Raw genomic sequence first — 17,048 nt, 5'->3', positions numbered from 1 at the left:
AGCCAAGAGGGAGAGCCAAGAGCAGAGTCGGGGACGGAAGCAGGTCGGAGCCGGTGATCAGAAGACGAAGGCAGAGCCAAGGGAGAAGACGAAGGATGAGTCGGAAGACAAGCCGGGTCGAGGAGGTGATCAAGGTCAGGAATGTAGCAACTAGTAACAGGAAGCCTGAGAACCTCGTTGCAAGGCAGGGAAGGCTGTAACTGCAGGGCCTAAATAGCCCTGCAGCGTCTGACGTCATTAGCAGGGAGATAGTAATCTCCCGCACTGGCCCCTTTAAATTTGGAGCCCTAGCGCGCATGCACGTGGCTAGGGGGCGGGGCCAGCCGCGGGAGGACGCCGGCTGCTCCTCCGGAGCGGGAGCGACACGTCAGAGGCCTGCACAGGCCCGACGGAGCCGGATCGGGGCCGAGTAGAGGGTGAGTGGCGGTCCCGGGGCCGACCCAGGATCGCAACACTACTCCCCTGTTCCTATTTCTCTCGCAAGTTTTCTCCGGCGGAAAAAAACTATGGAATTGGCAACAAGGAATTGCTGGTGATAAAGATGACTTTTGAAGAATGGAGGCAATGGCTGGAGGGGGCGCAACACCCCATCACGGTCTACACTGACCACAAAAACTTGGAATATCTCAGCAAAGCACAGCATCTGAACCCACGCCAAGCCCGTTGGTCCTTGTTCTTCAGCCGTTTTGATTTTATACTATGCTACCGTCCTGCAACAAAAAATGCTCGAGTACATGCTCTCTCCAGACTGCATGAATCTGAGGACACGCAAGATCCACCCAGCTACATTCTGGACCCAGCTAAGGTTCTATTAGCCATCACAGATACTGTTCCGCCAGGGAAGATGGTGGTCCCACTCCGTCTCCATTCCAAAGTGTTATCTTGGGCACATGACTCCCTCACCGCGGGGCACCCAGGGAGGGCACAAACCCTAGAACTGTTATCCCGCTACTACTGGTGGCCTCACATGACTCAAGATGTTTGTGCCTACGTCAGCTCCTGCCCGACTTGCACTCAGAAGAAGCCGCTACCTGGCCGGCCATGGGGGCTCCTTCAACCCCTACTACCACCATGAGAACCTTGGATTCATATATCCACGGATTTTGTAGTAGACCTACCCATTTCTTCAGGGAACCAAATAATATGGGTCGTGGTTGACAGGTTCTCCAAAATGGCGCACTTCATCCCGTTGCCCAAACTGCCATCAGCTCCTGAGCTAGTGTGTCTGTTCACTCTACATGTGTTTTGGCTGCATGGCCTCCCGCTGTGTTGCGGCTCTGGGTTGCAGCAACCCTGACTGGGCCCCCCTACCTACTCCACTACTTCTCTTTGCCGCGGCTCAGCACGGCACGCTCTGCTCTGTGGATGACCTCCCAGGGCCTGTCGCATGGCCACCAATGCCATCCTCCTCTCTTCAGCGGGGCTCTCCCTAGGCGCGCATGCGTGCCTGGCACCGCCCTTTAAAGGGACAGGAGCGGGAAAGTCAAGTCCGGCCCCGGAAGATGACATCATCCAGCAGGGGTATTTAAACCTCACAGCTCCCTCTGAACATTGCCTTTGCAACAGGTCTTCTCTGCTTGAGTACTAGTTGCTACAGACATCCTCCATTCCTGCCTTGTTCCAGTTCCAGCTTCTGTTCCTGCCTTGTTCCAGTTCCAGCTTCCGTTCCTGTGTTAGCGCTCTCCTCCTCCAGAGGGAAGGAGTAGCAATCTGTTAGTGCTCTCCTCCTCCAGGGGGGAGGAGTCAGCAATCTGCTGTCACTCACCCTGCCAGGAGGACGGAGTAGCAACTGTTCTGCTTTTCTCTTGAAAGGAGGAGGAGTAGCAATCTGTCATGATCTGCTCCTCCAGAAGGGAGGAGTTAGCTATCTGTAGTGCTGACCCCACCAGGAGGGCAGAGTTAGTAATCTGTATCTGTAGCGAACTACTGTTAGATGTTCCTGTAAGAAAGGAAGGTAGCAAGCTGTTATGGACCAACTCCCCAGGGAAGAGGAGTTGACAATCTGTTCTATGATATTCTTCTGAGGAAAGGAGCTAACAATAGGATATTGTACTTCACTACTGAGATAGCAATCAATCATGCCTCTGCTACGGAGTAGTAATCTGTTATATATAGGCTGCTGGCAAGTCCCAAAGAAAGAGAAGGTAGTTGTCTATATAAAACTTCCGTGAGCGGTGTTAGTGGTCTATAGTGGTTAGCTCCCACAGAGTGATAGTAGTGTAAGGAATGACCACTAGGTGGAAATGGTGAATCCCTGGGTCAATGGCAGATGACAGCGCCCCCAGGAGGAGATCCTGAGAGGAACCCCCAGCCAGGCTAGAATATGAAGTAAACACAAATAGTTCTTTATTTAGCTGGAAGCTGTACCACCAGAGGTGGTAGTAGAGAGTCGAGGTGTCCGGTAGGGCTGAAGTCCTTCTGATACTGGAATGTAATCTCTGGGTTGCTGAGCTGTAGAGAGAGACTAGAAGGAGTGAGTAGATAGGGTATACTGGATACAAGATGGTACACTCACAATAGTAGATGTCTGCAATGGTCTCTATGCTACAGAGAGTCTTCAGTATATTCAGGAACAGGAGCTATAGGCGAGCACTTTTCCTCTACACAGTCTGTAATAAGAACTCACAATAGCTGTATATGAAATGGCTTCTAGCATAGAAGAGAGTCTGTAAAGGATTCTAGGAACATAGGCCCTCGTGGAGCGAGTACCGGTTCCTATCTGCAATCTTGCCAATCTAACTCTCAATCTCCATACCTGCGATAACGTCTTGGATGGAAGGGAGTCTTCAGAGCTATAGGAATGTAGGCCCTCGTGGAGTGAGTACCGATTCCTATGTACAATAGAACTCACTGTGTTCACGTCCGTGATCGCTTCCAGGCAATGAGGAATCTTCTGAGTATTCCGGCAATCTGCAATCAAGAATAGAGAGCGGAGCCCCCGTGGAGCGGGTACTCCTCGTAAGTTTGAAAAGGCCGAGCAGTGGGGACGGTTTCCCCGGGCTGACTCGGATCGTTGTTGCAAGTATCGTGGACTGCCAAAGCAAGTCCAGTTGGAGTTCCTTGCTAACTCATTAGAGGTTAGCAAACAAAGACCTTTTAAAGTGGAAATTGATGATGTCACTACGGGGGGACGCCCCTGAGGTTCGCGCCCTTGCTGGTACAAGTCTGGAGCGTGTGCGCGCGCGCGCGCCCTTACATCATCAGGAACATGGCGGATCCGTAGCGTCAAGCCAGCCCAGGGACACCGGGACCAAGAGGCAGAGAGAAGCCGCAGCTGCAACTGTCCATCAGAGCCGAAGGGAGTCACTCCCAAGGTAAGAGGGTAGAGCGAGGGGCGAGAAGAGGCACGAACGCAACATCCTGCTTTACTCCAGTTCCTGCCTCGTCCCTGCTCCAGCCTCCATTCCTCGGCTCGATCTTCAGGTTTGACCTCAGCTTGTCTTCTTGTCTCTGCTTGTCTGCTGCCCACCTTGACCCTTGGCCTGTTTCATCGTTTCCGCTTCTTCGCTGCCTGCCCCGAATCTTCTGCCTGGACTCTGGTTCCGCTCTTCGCTGCCTGCTCAGACCTGGACTGCTAACCTTGTCTTCGTCATGTTTCTCACCAGCACCACCTCCTGGAGACGAGTTCCATTGGGGCAATCCCTCGGTGGATATCTACCATTCACTCCAACTCAAAGGTCCATAACCGTAACAAGAAGCATATATGATAACTAAAATGTCTGAGTTACAGACATGGGACCCTCCAGTATTCAGATGGGCTTAAATGCTTGTCTTTCTATATAATAACACTGAAAGTAAACAAACCGTAATACCTACCACATGATATCTCTAGGAGCAGGTAGCCTATACATTTAGCTTAGTGCCAGGCTTTAGATAGAGGCTGGTTGTTGGGTCATGAGGTCATCAGCTGACAACACCTTCTCTAGTCTTAATGCTATGCCCAGAGCTAATGAGTGAGAGTCTATCAACACACCTGGCTTGGTCTCGATATCCACAATGTCCAAAATGCTCAAATACCATAGGAGACGTTTCCTATAGGATAGCTAGTCTGCTACGTTGGCCACAAATTATGGCAGCCATGTGGACAAGCAAGGGCCTCAAAACAGAAAAGACCTGAAAGGTGGCAACTGTGCTTGGAAAATGACCATTCTCTCCCAGGGAGTCCTCAGCCTATGTGCTTTAAGGGTGGCCACTGATAGGATAAGGAGTGTAACTGCTACTACCAAATGGAACAAACATACTACTCTATGTACTTACATAAAGCAGGATAACATGACTAGCCCTGGGCTGGACAGACAAAGGGCCATGCTGTGCCCTGACATCTCTATATTTCCCAGTAGCTACCTGTGACATGTCAGGCTAAGTAAACAACTTCCTACACCGCTTTGCCTTGGGTTCAGTGAGGTGAACCTTTGGTTAGGTGACATGTGGGTGCTATTGTATTCATCACTAAATATACTCTGACCTATATTTTACAGAGGTGACTTTCAACTACAAGTGAAGTCATGACACCATCCTATTCCCAATCCAGCTTTCAGATAGTCATACCAGCATCCATGTCTAACCTCCCCAAGTAGTTAACATAACCAACATGACAGCCCAAGGGCCAAGGCCCTCTCCATCTGAACATGAGAGTTGACAGTTTGCTTAGCTAGGTGTAGTAGGGCCCAGCTGTGTATAGTGGTGTGCAACCCCAATGAGATATAATAGTTTGCCATGACCTGTGATAAGTTATGGTGTACCACTATTTTTGACATGTGCTTTCCAAAAGGCTGTAAATGAAAGGCTGCTAGGTGAGCACTCAGATGTCAGCATTGCCTCAGTAACAGTTTGGATAAGTTCTTGGAGGAGAAGTCCATTAAGTTGACTTCAGGAATAGCCACTACTATTACTGGCATCAGTAGCATGGGATCTACTTAGTGTTTGGGTACTTGCCAGGTACTTGTAGCCTAGATTGGCCACTGTTGGAAACAGGATGCTGGGCTTGATGGACCCTTGGTCTGACCCAGTATGGCATTTTCTTATGTTCTTATGCTATCACCTGTGTCTTTGCGCACCCATGTGACACTATGTAACCAATGTACTTGTGGATATCTTCAGATGCACACGGATGTAGGCTAGGGAATCAGGCTGTTACATGCTGAATCTGTGATTGATAATTGTAAGTGTCATCTTATAGCTTCAGGCTGTGCCTTTAAGTAGCTGAGCTACTTGTTATTTACATGACTTCTAGAGTACTTGACTCCATGTTCTAGACTCTGCTGGAGTTCCATCATATCTAGGCCACTATCACATCAGCATGTGAGGGTTAGGACAGGGTCCAAGGCATAGCTGAGGCAACACAAGCTATAGCAAGCTCTATACTGTGTTGGCAGTCCTACACGAAGACTATGGTGAGAAGTGACTCATTTTGCCTAACAATCACTATGAAAGCATTAGGCCAGCCACATCTCATTGTTGTTATGTTTATTTAGTGTGTACTTTGTCCACTACAGTCAATTGCACCTATTGCTCCATTATGGCTATATGGCCTAACTAGGCTTAAGTGGTTTCCGTGACACACTATCCCAGACAGAGGACCTATGAGTAAAAGAAAGATAGAGATGAGACCAACTCAAAACATTCTGCTGGGCTCTCTTCCATGGAAGGGGAAGGAGTAAATGAGGACTAACAGGCAAAATAGCGTTGTATGACACATTGCCAAAGCTGGCTGCCAGTCCATGCGGGCTCCCCAGCTTCTGCAGGGGTACATGGGGGATCCTGGGGTAGAGCTGGAACAACATCTACTGGGATACCATGCCGTAGAGCCAGATTAGAGAAGACACAGCAGAGCAGAACTATCTTAGTAACTGTAGGTGAGGCATACATTAAAGCTCCCCCCATTTTGTCTAAACTGCGAAATCTACTTTTGAGAACTCTGAAGGTGTATTCTATGACACAGCAGGTAGAACATAAGGCCTCATTGTACCTCGTCTCCACAGGCATGTTGGGAATAGCGACTGATGTGAGAAGCCATGTCCTGCAACTGTATCCGGAATCTCCTGTGGCAAAGAGAGAACAGCTGCATCATTCACATCGCCGTGACTTTTGTGACCTTGATGCCAACACACAGCATACTATAAGACACTAGAAGCTAGGCTCTAAGCCTGACATGAGCCATAAAAGGCTATGGCCAAGCCCAGAGTCCATACTGCCTTTTACTGTGACACTATATGAAGGCAATAGCACTTGCTTATACTGCTTCAAATCTTCTTGAATGGGAAAAAACTTCTGGGTTCCAACACAATGTGTCATGTCACTCACAACCAAACTATTGCTACCCATTTCTAGCACTCATCTAACACTAAAGCTGTACATCTTATCTGGCACACATATCACTGCAGAAATACAGCAATCTCCTGGTATGATTGTGCATGTTCCTGGCTGTTCTGTAGTATGTCCTCCAGAGATACAGATTTGTCTGACATGACACAATGACTATGATAGGGCTAAAATATACAGCCTCCAGCTTTATTTTAACCTGTGTGATGGTCAAGACAAACTGTGACTGACATCCTGGTTGTAAGACCTGGGAATTCTGGCACGGTGGACACAAAAATGTTTCAATTAACAACTAACAAGTGACAATTCAATAGCTCCAAATGGGAGAATTTGAAAAGCCACTTGCCTAAAGTAAACCAGTAGAAAGTGTGTAGTGCCTGGTCACACACAGAGGTTTGTGGCAAGTGCATTGTTTGGACACGCAACATTAGCATGTCTCTCTGGCATGGAGAGAGAAAGCGGGCCCCTGGCTTGTAGACCCAACTGTACAAGCCACTTGTCATGTAAACCGTGCTGTCACATCTCTGACAGCCCCCTCCCCGCCCAGTCTCAAGAGAAAACCAGGGTCTTCTACACAACAATGAGGCATTCCAGGGGAAAGTGGGGATGGAGTTCAAATTTACTCACTTTTGATTTTAAAAAGTGGGTCTGCAAATCCATACACAAAACTTATGACATCCCAGGAGCAGACATAATTTTGTGCACTTACTTTCTGAGAATTTTCAAAACTTAAATATGCAACTACTTTTGCTTTGAAAATTTGTGGAAAGTCTCTATGCATAAAGCAATACCTGCAGACTTACTCTCCCTGTGATCACAAGATAAAAGGGGAACACAGGGAAGATAATGCCAAAGCAGGAAAAAATATTTATAAGTTCTTTGCTTCGGTTTTCACTTCAGAGCATGTTGAAGAGATATACCGAAACCATTCTTTGTAGGTGATGAGTCAGAAAACACTGATGCAAATCACTGTGAATCTGGAAGAGGTGCTAGAGCAACATGTCAAACTAAACAGCAGCAAATCACCAGAACCTTGTAGTATTCACTCCAAGTTCTGCAAAAATTCAAATATGAAACTACAGATCTGCTCCTGGTAATCTATAGTCAATCATATTAAAATCTGTGAATGTACAGAACTATAGAGTAACATCAGTTTTTAAAATGTGCTCCAGGGGTAATCCAGGAAAGCATAGACCAATGACCCTGATATTAGTGCCAGGTAAAATGGTGGAAACTATTATTAAGGACAAAATTCTTGGGAATGTGAATAGACATTGGTTAATGATAAAGCGCCAACAAGGATTTATTAAAGAGAATTCATGCTTTACTAATCTAAAGGAATTATTTAAAGGTATAAATAAACATGTGGATAATGGTGAGTCATTCAATTTAGTGTATCTAGATTTTCAGAAGGCATTTGATAAAGTCCTCCATGAGAGAGACTCCCTGGGAAATTAAAAAGCCAAGAAAAGGGGTCATTGAGTGAGGTGATCAACTAACACAACTTTGTTCAAAGTAGTTAAAATACAAGCAGACTGTGAGGAACTGCAAGAGGACCTTGCAAGACTGGAGAACTCGGCATCTAAATGGCAAATTAACCCCCTCATTTATTAAAAAGCGTTAAGGCATTTTTGCATGTGTTAAGGGCTTATCGCATGTGAAAGGCCCCGTTAACACATGCAAAAATGCCTTTAATGCATGCGATAGCACCATATTGTATGATGCGATGCAAATCTGAAAAAGGAGGAGGAGTGGGAACGGGTTTATTGCAAAGCCCTATTGCATTGCTTTAATGCTGGTTTTAGCTACAACTTTTTCAGGAGTGTTAAGCTATGTGATAGCTGGTGTTATAGCTGATTGCCTGTTGTGATGTGGTTTGTGGATGTTGATTTTGGTAGTTTGAAGCTCCCAGAGCCTCCACCCAGCTAGCAGGGACCTTAGTGGGAGGGAGAGAGAGACTAGCTACAGTACCCTGACACTAGATAGGTATTTATTAGAGATGTGAATCGTGTCCTCGATCGTCTTAATGATCGATTTCGGCTGGGAGGGGGAGGGAATCGTATTGTTGCCGTTTGGGGGGGTAAAATATCGTGAAAAATCGTGAAAAATCGTAAAAAATCAAAAAAACGTAAAATCGCAAAACCGGCACATTAAAACCCCCTAAAACCCACCCCCGACCCTTTAAATTAAATCCCCCACCCTCCCGAACCCCCCCCCAAATGACTTAAATAACCTGCGGGTCCAGCGGCGGTCCGGAACGGCAGCGGTCCGGAACGGGCTCCTGCTACTGAATCTTGTTGTCTTCGGCCGGCGCCATTTTCCAAAATGGCGCCGAAAAATGGCGGCGGCCATAGACGAACACGATTGGACGGCAGGAGGTCCTTCCGGACCCCCGCTGGACTTTTGGCAAGTCTTGTGGGGGTCAGGAGGCCCCCCCCAAGCTGGCCAAAAGTTCCTGGAGGTCCAGCGGGGGTCAGGGAGCGATTTCCCGCCGCGAATCATTTTCGTACGGAAAATGGCGCCGGCAGGAGATCGACTGCAGGAGGTCGTTCAGCGAGGCGCCGGAACCCTCGCTGAATGACCTCCTGCAGTCGATCTCCTGCCGGCGCCATTTTCCGTACGAAAACGATTCGCGGCGGGAAATCGCTCCCTGACCCCCGCTGGACCTCCAGGAACTTTTGGCCAGCTTGGGGGGGGGCTCCTGACCCCCACAAGACTTGCCAAAAGTCCAGCGGGGGTCCGGAAGGACCTCCTGCCGTCCAATCGTGTTCGTCTATGGCCGCCGCCATTTTTCGGCGCCATTTTGGAAAATGGCGCCGGCCGAAGACAACAAGATTCAGTAGCAGGAGCCCGTTCCGGACCGCTGCCGTTCCGGACCGCCGCTGGACCCGCAGGTTATTTAAGTCATTTGGGGGGGGGTTCGGGAGGGTGGGGGATTTAATTTAAAGGGTCGGGGGTGGGTTTTAGGGGGTTTTAGTGTGCCGGCTCACGATTCTAACGATTTATAACGATAAATCGTTAGAATCTCTATTGTATTGTGTTCCATAACGGTTTAAGACGATATTAAAATTATCGGACGATAATTTTAATCGTCCTAAAACGATTCACATCCCTAGTATTTATATCTCTATGGGAGGCCCACCTAGTAACTCGAGGTGAGGTTTAGGTATTAGTGTAGGGGGTTAGGGGCCACTTTGACATTTCTCTCTCTCTCTCTCTTTTTGACCTGGCAGTCTTTTTTTCTTAGTTAATTCTCTATGTGACTAAACAACAGAAAAGATTACTTTGTAGGCATCTTATCGCCCAAAACCAATGATTCAGAACTAAAAGAGTTCACAAGTTCAGTAACTGTGAAAATGGATTCTACAAGACAAAGCTTAAGCATTTTGAGTTAACCTGAGGCTTGTGGCTCTTCCACCTCCAGAGTGTGGCTCTATCTCACCACAAGTTTATTGAAACTGCACAAAAGAAAATGAAACCTGGTTGGGAAGTAGGAATCTTGTCATTTTTGAAAACCCAAATGTTATTTTAGTTTCTTCTAACACTGACTGGGTTTGCTGCATATGAAAAAAACTATACATTGTTTGCTGTTTTCATTTTGGACATTTGCAAGCCTTTCCTAGCTTCCTGCTTTCAAGTAATATGTGAAACCTGCCTACCAAGTAGTGATGTTTCCTTTCCTGAATAAGGCAGAAAGTCCCCCTTGTATACCCAATGAAACATTTCCCATTTCTAATATTTCTTGTCTTCAAATTCAGCCAAAGCACTCCAAAACTATTTTCTTTCTGCCTAAAGCCTCTGATCTCTCCCTGTGAGGTGGATGTTCATTTTGTCTTCTCCAGCTTTGATAACCTTTGCTGGAATATGAATAACATAAGATATGCCATACTGGGTCAGACTAAGGGTCCATCAAGCCCAGCATCCTGTTTCCAACAGTGGCCAATCCAAGTCACAAGTACTTGGCAATTATCCAAACAGTAAACAGATCTCAAGCTGCTATTCCTTTTTGATTAATAGGGATGTCCAGCAGGGACGGATTCAACCCATTCGGTATTCATATTCGTCGGGACCCAAATCCGTTGCATCCGTTCTCGGGGGACCCCGATCCGTTCATTAGTTACATATGTATTTGTTTCCCCAAAAAACCCCATCCCAACCCTTTAAATTTAATTAACTACAACCCCCCACCCTCCTGACCCCCCCTCCAAGATTTGCCAAAAGTCCCTGGTGGTCCAGCAGGGGTCCCGGAGCGATCTCCTGCACTCGGGCCGTCGGCTACCAGTATTCAAAATGGCGCCGATAGCCTTTGCCCTTACTATGTCACAGGGGCTATCGATGCCATTGGTCGGCCTCTGTCACATGGTAGGAGCACAAGATGGCGCCGGCCGTCCATTGCTCCTACCATGTGACAGGGGCTGACCAATGGCCCTTCAAAAAAATATAACCAATGTAAAACCATCAATATGACCTATTACTTATCTTTGTTGTTGGCTTGAGATTCTGAATCCTTACATGAGACAGCATGTCTCCAGCTTCTTTCAACTCAGGGACAGAGATCATCTTACTGGCATGCCTTGGTTTAAATAGTTGGACAATCTCACATAACCTTTAGAGAAACCCCACATCATCTATAACGTCATCATGGCATTCACCATCATTCTCAACAATTTTCAAAGAAACACATTTAATTCCAAACTGATGTTAAGCCCAGTTGGGTGTACAGTCTGTAACCTATGGATCCATCTCTGTTCGGATCGCATCGATTGATTAGTCCGGGCAGTCTTGATTAGTCCGGGCAGTCTTGAAGTTTATAGTGAGACATGCCGACAGGCTTGTTGATGCAGTATAATTTAACAAATTAAAAAATAAAAAACATATAAATATTAACATTACTAAAACTCTAAAAATATGTACAGCAGAAGTGTAATACGGAATAGCACAATTGGCGACAGTGGAAAGATTTTCATTTGGATTTCCTTTTTTGTGAATTGTAACTCAAAATGTACCATGGTCTGACCATTCTTTAATTAAATTTTCAGCTTTGTTTCGCTGGTCTGAAAAGTCCACATCATCTACTGTTTTATCTTCCCTGAGACGAGGTAAGATTGATTATGAGAAATGTATTGATTTATTTTCTATTTTTATAGTAGTCCCTCTGATAGCTTAGATAACTTAGTTGATCTTTGGAAAGATGCTGTGTCTGATACACTTGATAAGATTGCACCTATTAGACATTTGATTCCTAAACATAGATGGTTTGGTTTTCCTCCAATTTGATCCTGTTCAGATGCTCCCTCAGAAAATGTGAACAATCTTGGTGCAAATCTCCCACACATGAAATGGCAAGTAATTTTAGGTTATTACTTTCCCAATACCAAGCCAAAATTCTAGAAGTGAAAAAATCTTATTATTCTCAAAAAAATAGAAAAATTGGTTTTGATTCTAAGACCTTATTCTAGATTTGCAAAACAAGTAACCTCTCATCCATCACAAGATTTTTCTTCTAATTCTCTTTTGGATGACTTTTTTTTATGAGATTTTTAAAGTTAAAAGATGAAAATATTAGTTCTAAATTTTCAAATGTACCTCCATGGCACTCTACTTTGTGCTTCTCTATTGAATCATCTTGGTCTTCATTTAATCGGAACTCCGGAGTTGAAAATGGAAACATTTTTTCCACCATGAATACTGTATTTTGTCCCTTGAGTAACTGCTCTGTTGTGCTATTTAAAGCCAATATAGATTTCTTCTTTTCCTTCCTTATCTCAATTATAAACAAATCTTTTGAGGAGGATATCTTCCAGATGTCCTCAAAAAAGCCATTGCAAAACCCATTCTAAAAAAAATGGCATTAAATAGATCTGATCGAGTAATTATAGACCCATCTTCTCCTTGCTTTTTGTGTCAAAGGTTATTGAGCAAGCTGCTTTGACTCAATAAATAGTCATCTTGAAAACCATAAGATTCTTGATCCCCATCAATTTGGGTTTTGGAAATCCATGAGCATTGTTCTCTCTAGTTGACTCTTTTAGAACAGGACCTGTCAATGGTAGTGAGCTTCTTCTTGTCTCTCTCGACATTTCGCAGTGTTTGATACAGTAGATCATGACATACTTTTATTTAGTCTCCAAGAGTGTGGTATCACTGGTAAGGTTTTGGATTGGTTCACTGCTTTCATTAAAAACAAAATGCAACAAGTGATCTATATGAATGAGCTTTCTCAATTGATTAGTCTCAACACAGGAGTCCCACAAGCATCCGCTTTATCAGCCGTTCTGTTCAATATTCATCTAGCCCCAATTGCGAAGTTACTTGCCACAACATGTGATGGTTATAAGATCTATGCTGATGACATACAATTTTTTATTTGCATGCATTCAAGCTACCTTTACTTGTCTGCGACTCCTCCTGCTCTTGATGGACGCCTGGCTGCCGCGGCATCCATCTGCCGTCCTCTCCAGTGTCCCCGGACTGGCTTGGGCACTGCCTCCCGCCATGCTCTCCAGGTACCTTAGGGCGCACGCACCGCGTGACCCTCATTCTTATTTCCTCATTTGCACGTTCCTCAGGGGTATCCCCCCTGTGATGACGTCACGCTGCCCGGATATTTAAGCCTATTGTTTATTGCTAGCCTTTGAGTTAGCAAGGGAATCTTACGGATGGGATTCTCTCTCCGTACCCAGCTACTCTGCCTTCTAACTCCCATTGGACTCTTTCTGCTAATAAGGTACCCGCTCCTCGGGGCCCTCTTTGTTTCTTTCAGGTTGCTATCAGGTAACCAGTACTCGCTTCTCGAGGGCCCATGTTCCCTGACTCGCTGCCTCCATCCATCACCTCTTCTACTTGGAAGAATTCACTACAGACACCTTCAGTAAGTACTACCGTCATCTACTCCTCAGAGCTGTTTCCCTGGAACCAAGTACTCACTCCTCGAGGGCCTGCCTCCGTTCCAGTGCCAGTGCCATCTCTTACGTGGAACTGCTGTGTGAGTACGTTGCCAACAAGTCTCTCTACCTCCAGGGATCTGGTACTCGCTCCTCGAGGGCCAGCTCTCCCTATCTCGGGGCTTCTCCATACTTGGAGACTCTGTGAATGTTGTATTGTGCTCACTTTCTCAGTTCTCTCCACTACAGCACTGCTACCTGGGGAATACAAGCCCAGCCGGGCTACATCTTTTTTTTTTTTTTTTTTTAATTTTTATATACCGACATTCGATCTCGGAGTGGCCTTGGAGGGAACGGGGAAAGCCATCGGGGCTCCCCTCGGGCTCGGCGCATGCAAGGTGCAATTGTGTGCACCCCCTTGCGCACGCCGAGCCCAGATTTTATAACATGCACGCGGCAGCACACGCATGTTATAAAATCAGGCTTAGATTTGTTCGCGCCAGGTTGCGCGAACAAATCTACGCCCGCGCATACGTTTTAAAATCTGCCCCAATCAGCACATCACTCCAGTCTTAATGGAACTAAATTGGTTGCCCATTAAACAATGCATTGCCTATAAAGTCAGTATGCTTACTGCCAAATTGTTGAACCCAAATACCTGCTCTTGGGCAGATGCTCTGTTAAAAGTGTATAAACCATCCAGAGTATTTCATTCGTCTCAATGGGGCTTGTTAGATATCCATTCAGTCAAACCTGCTCATCTTTCTTTTACTAGAGATTCAACTTTTTCTGTAGCGGTGCCTATTGTATGGAACTCCCTACCAGTTGAATTGAGACTGAACCCTTGCAGTAAGATATTTAAGATTATGCTCAAGAGTTTTCTTCTGTAACAGACCTTTTAGAAGATTTTGACTATTTTCTTATAGGTATTTGATACAGATAATTTAATCAATTAAGACCTCTTTGCCACAGGCTTTTAAAAATAATTTGATTTTTTTCTCACACATATTTATTGCAGATGTTTGAATTAATTATTTATGGGTTGTTTTTATTGTTTTGTGTATGTAAATAATTATTTTATGTATTCTTTTTTTGTACATCGCCTTGGCCTTTTAGTTTGAGATGATTAATATATTTATAAAAACAAAAAACAAAAATGTATTTATAAAAACTGACAAAATGAGCTACTTGCCAACTTCATTATCTATTATCTCAGAGAGTACATTGCACACTATGATACATGGCATGGATAGTCTTTCTGACCTTCTGAAAACTTTGTTTTCTTTTTCTTCGGTGGTTTGTAATACTTCTATATTTCTATATGATTTACATAAGAACATAAAAAGTGCCATGCTGGGTCAGACTGATTGTTCATTGAGCTAATCATCCTGTTTCCAACAGTGCCCAATCTGGGTCACTTAGAAATACCCAGAAGATCCCTTCCATGTTGCTCTTTCCCAGGTAAAAGAGTTAGTGATCCCCATGCCTACCTGGATAATAATTGTTAATAGATCTGTTCTCTAAAATCTTGCCCAAATCTATTTTAAAGCCAGCTATGCTGATACTATTGACCACATTCCTATGGCAATAAATTCCACAGCTTAATTGTGTATAGACTAGAAAAATCCTTTCTTGAATTTGTTTTACATCTACTACCAGCTAGTTTCATGGCATGTCCTCCTCTTCTAGCATTATTTTAAAGAGGAAATAACTGTTTCCTATTAACCTGTTGCATAGTAGAGATGTGATTCAGCTGAACCTTTTGGTTTGGCCTTCGTTATCAGCATGCCGCGGGAAATTTCGTTTCCCACGGTTCAGGCCGATTTTTTTTTCGGCTGCCCTGAACCGAAAAAGAAAACAAAACACCCCAACCCTTCAGATTTAATTAATTACAATCCCCCACCTTCCCCAAAACTTTCCTAAAGTCCCTGGTGGTCCAACGGGGGTCCCGGGGGCGATCTCCTGCTCTCGGGCCGTCAGCTGCCTGTAAACAAAATGGCGCTAGTGGCCCTTTGCCCTTGCCATGTGACAGGGGTATCGGTGCCATTGGCCAGCCTCTGTCACATGGTAGGAGCAATGGATGGCCAACACCATCTTAAAAAATGGTGCTGGCAACGAAATAGGAAATATCGTCTATATTTCCTATTTCGTCGCAAACGAATGCACATCCCTATTGCATAGCACATGTGCCTTTATAAAATTTTATCTTAGCCCTTCTCAGCTGTCTTTTCTCCAAGCTGAAAAGCCCTAATCTGTTCAGCCTTTCCTCATAAGAGAGCCATCCCCTTTATCATTTTTGCTGCTCTTCTCTGAAACTTTTCTAGTTCTTCTATATTTTTCTTGAGATGGGGTGATCAGAAATGCACACAATACTCAAGGTGTCGTCACACCATATTTCTATACTGAGGCATGCTTGTATTCTCCATTCCTTTCTGAATAATTCCTAATATGCTGTTTGCTTTGTTGATTACTGTTGCAAACTGAGCTGAGAATTTCAATGCATTGTCCACAATGACTCCAAGGTCCTTTTTCCTGGGTGGTGACTCCTCATGTGAAGCCAAGCATTATGTATTTATAGGGGGTGGGGCGGGGTTGACTGAAATAGAAGCCATTAGGCCCTGTCCCAGGGAAGTGCGCGTCGGCTGGCTGCTGGTGTGCGTAACTTACTTCTGCTCATCAGAGCAGGTAAGTTTAAAAACAAAAATAAAAAGCTAGGTAGGTAGGTCTTAGGGATCAGGGAGGAAAGGGGGAAAAGTAGGAAGGATAGTTAGGGGGATAGGAAAGCTCCCTCCCTTAATTGTAGCGGACTGGGAGGGAACTGGGAAAAAGTAGGATCGCGTCACCCATGCATATTTTTAAAAAAATCCCCCCTCCCCGTGTGTGTGAATGGAGCAACCACGCTCACATGCATGTGCCGATACAAAATCGGGCATGCATGTGCACATGGGCATCGGATTTTATAACAGACACGCTTCAGCGCATGCATGATATAAAATCGCCACGTCAATGTGTACGCAGTGTGGTTTAAAAATCTACCCTTAAGTGTAACTTATAAAAAGAAAACATTCCTTACAATGGCTTTCACCTGCAGTTGTATTGATAAAGCAGAGTAAAAAAATGACATCACTGTTCCCTTTAAGCTGTGCGTGTAAGCACATGCACACAGGTCATGAACTCTGCACATACAGCAAAATATAGCGTGTACACAAAATGGCAAAATAGCATATATATCTTTACTCTAATTTATGCTTAACTATCCCACCATATTTCTCTACAAGCGTGCTGTAATGTTGGAGCTAGGGTCAACCTTTGACTCGGTGATGCCCTGGGTGGACAATCCCAAGATACTAGAAGAGAAGGGGGTTGCTGTGGCAAAAGCAGTATGAGGAAGAAATGCGGAAGTAAGCTGAATCCCAAACTCAGCCTGCTACTGCAGGAAGGATCCAGGGTGGAAGAATCTATCATCTGTAAGAAAAGAGCTCTGTTGTCAACTTATATAATGGTCCTTCAGTAGGTACAGTAAAATTGTGCCTTCTTAATTGTGAAGTATAAAATGTTTGAACCCCAACTTTCATGCATTACTCTTTTGTTTAAAAAGTCATTTTCAAAGTGCAGATAAATGTGGATTTGTGTAGAAAGTTTAAAAAATATTGTGTGTCAGGGTAATTTTCTTTTCCAAAGAGATGTGCAGAAAGGCCTATAGGTAAACTCTTACATTCTCATCTCTTGCAATCTCCATCAGTAAACCCCAATAGTTGCTTTTAATTGGGCCCTTTCAATAGCATGCTTGATAGAATGTTAACAGCTTTGTCTGAGGCAAGTGTTACATTTTAGCTTTTACTA

At 44.9% G+C, this 17,048-nt stretch overlaps 1 long non-coding RNA gene across 1 annotated transcript in view; it reads right to left on the bottom strand.

The window, feature by feature from the left end:
• Positions 1–17,048, bottom strand: part of LOC115084495 — a 64,481-nt gene that overhangs the window by 25,958 nt on the left and 21,475 nt on the right. Inside the window, exon 4 of the long non-coding RNA XR_003854579.1 lies at positions 5,969–6,041. This is a non-coding gene — a long non-coding RNA (uncharacterized LOC115084495). The remainder of the gene's footprint in view (positions 1–5,968; positions 6,042–17,048) is intronic.

This window comes from Rhinatrema bivittatum, chromosome 2 (genome assembly GCF_901001135.1).
Source record: "Rhinatrema bivittatum chromosome 2, aRhiBiv1.1, whole genome shotgun sequence".
Classification (NCBI taxonomy): Eukaryota; Metazoa; Chordata; class Amphibia; order Gymnophiona; family Rhinatrematidae; genus Rhinatrema; species Rhinatrema bivittatum.
Note: the sequence above shows the minus strand (reverse complement) of the source record. Positions and strands in the feature narration are given on the sequence as shown.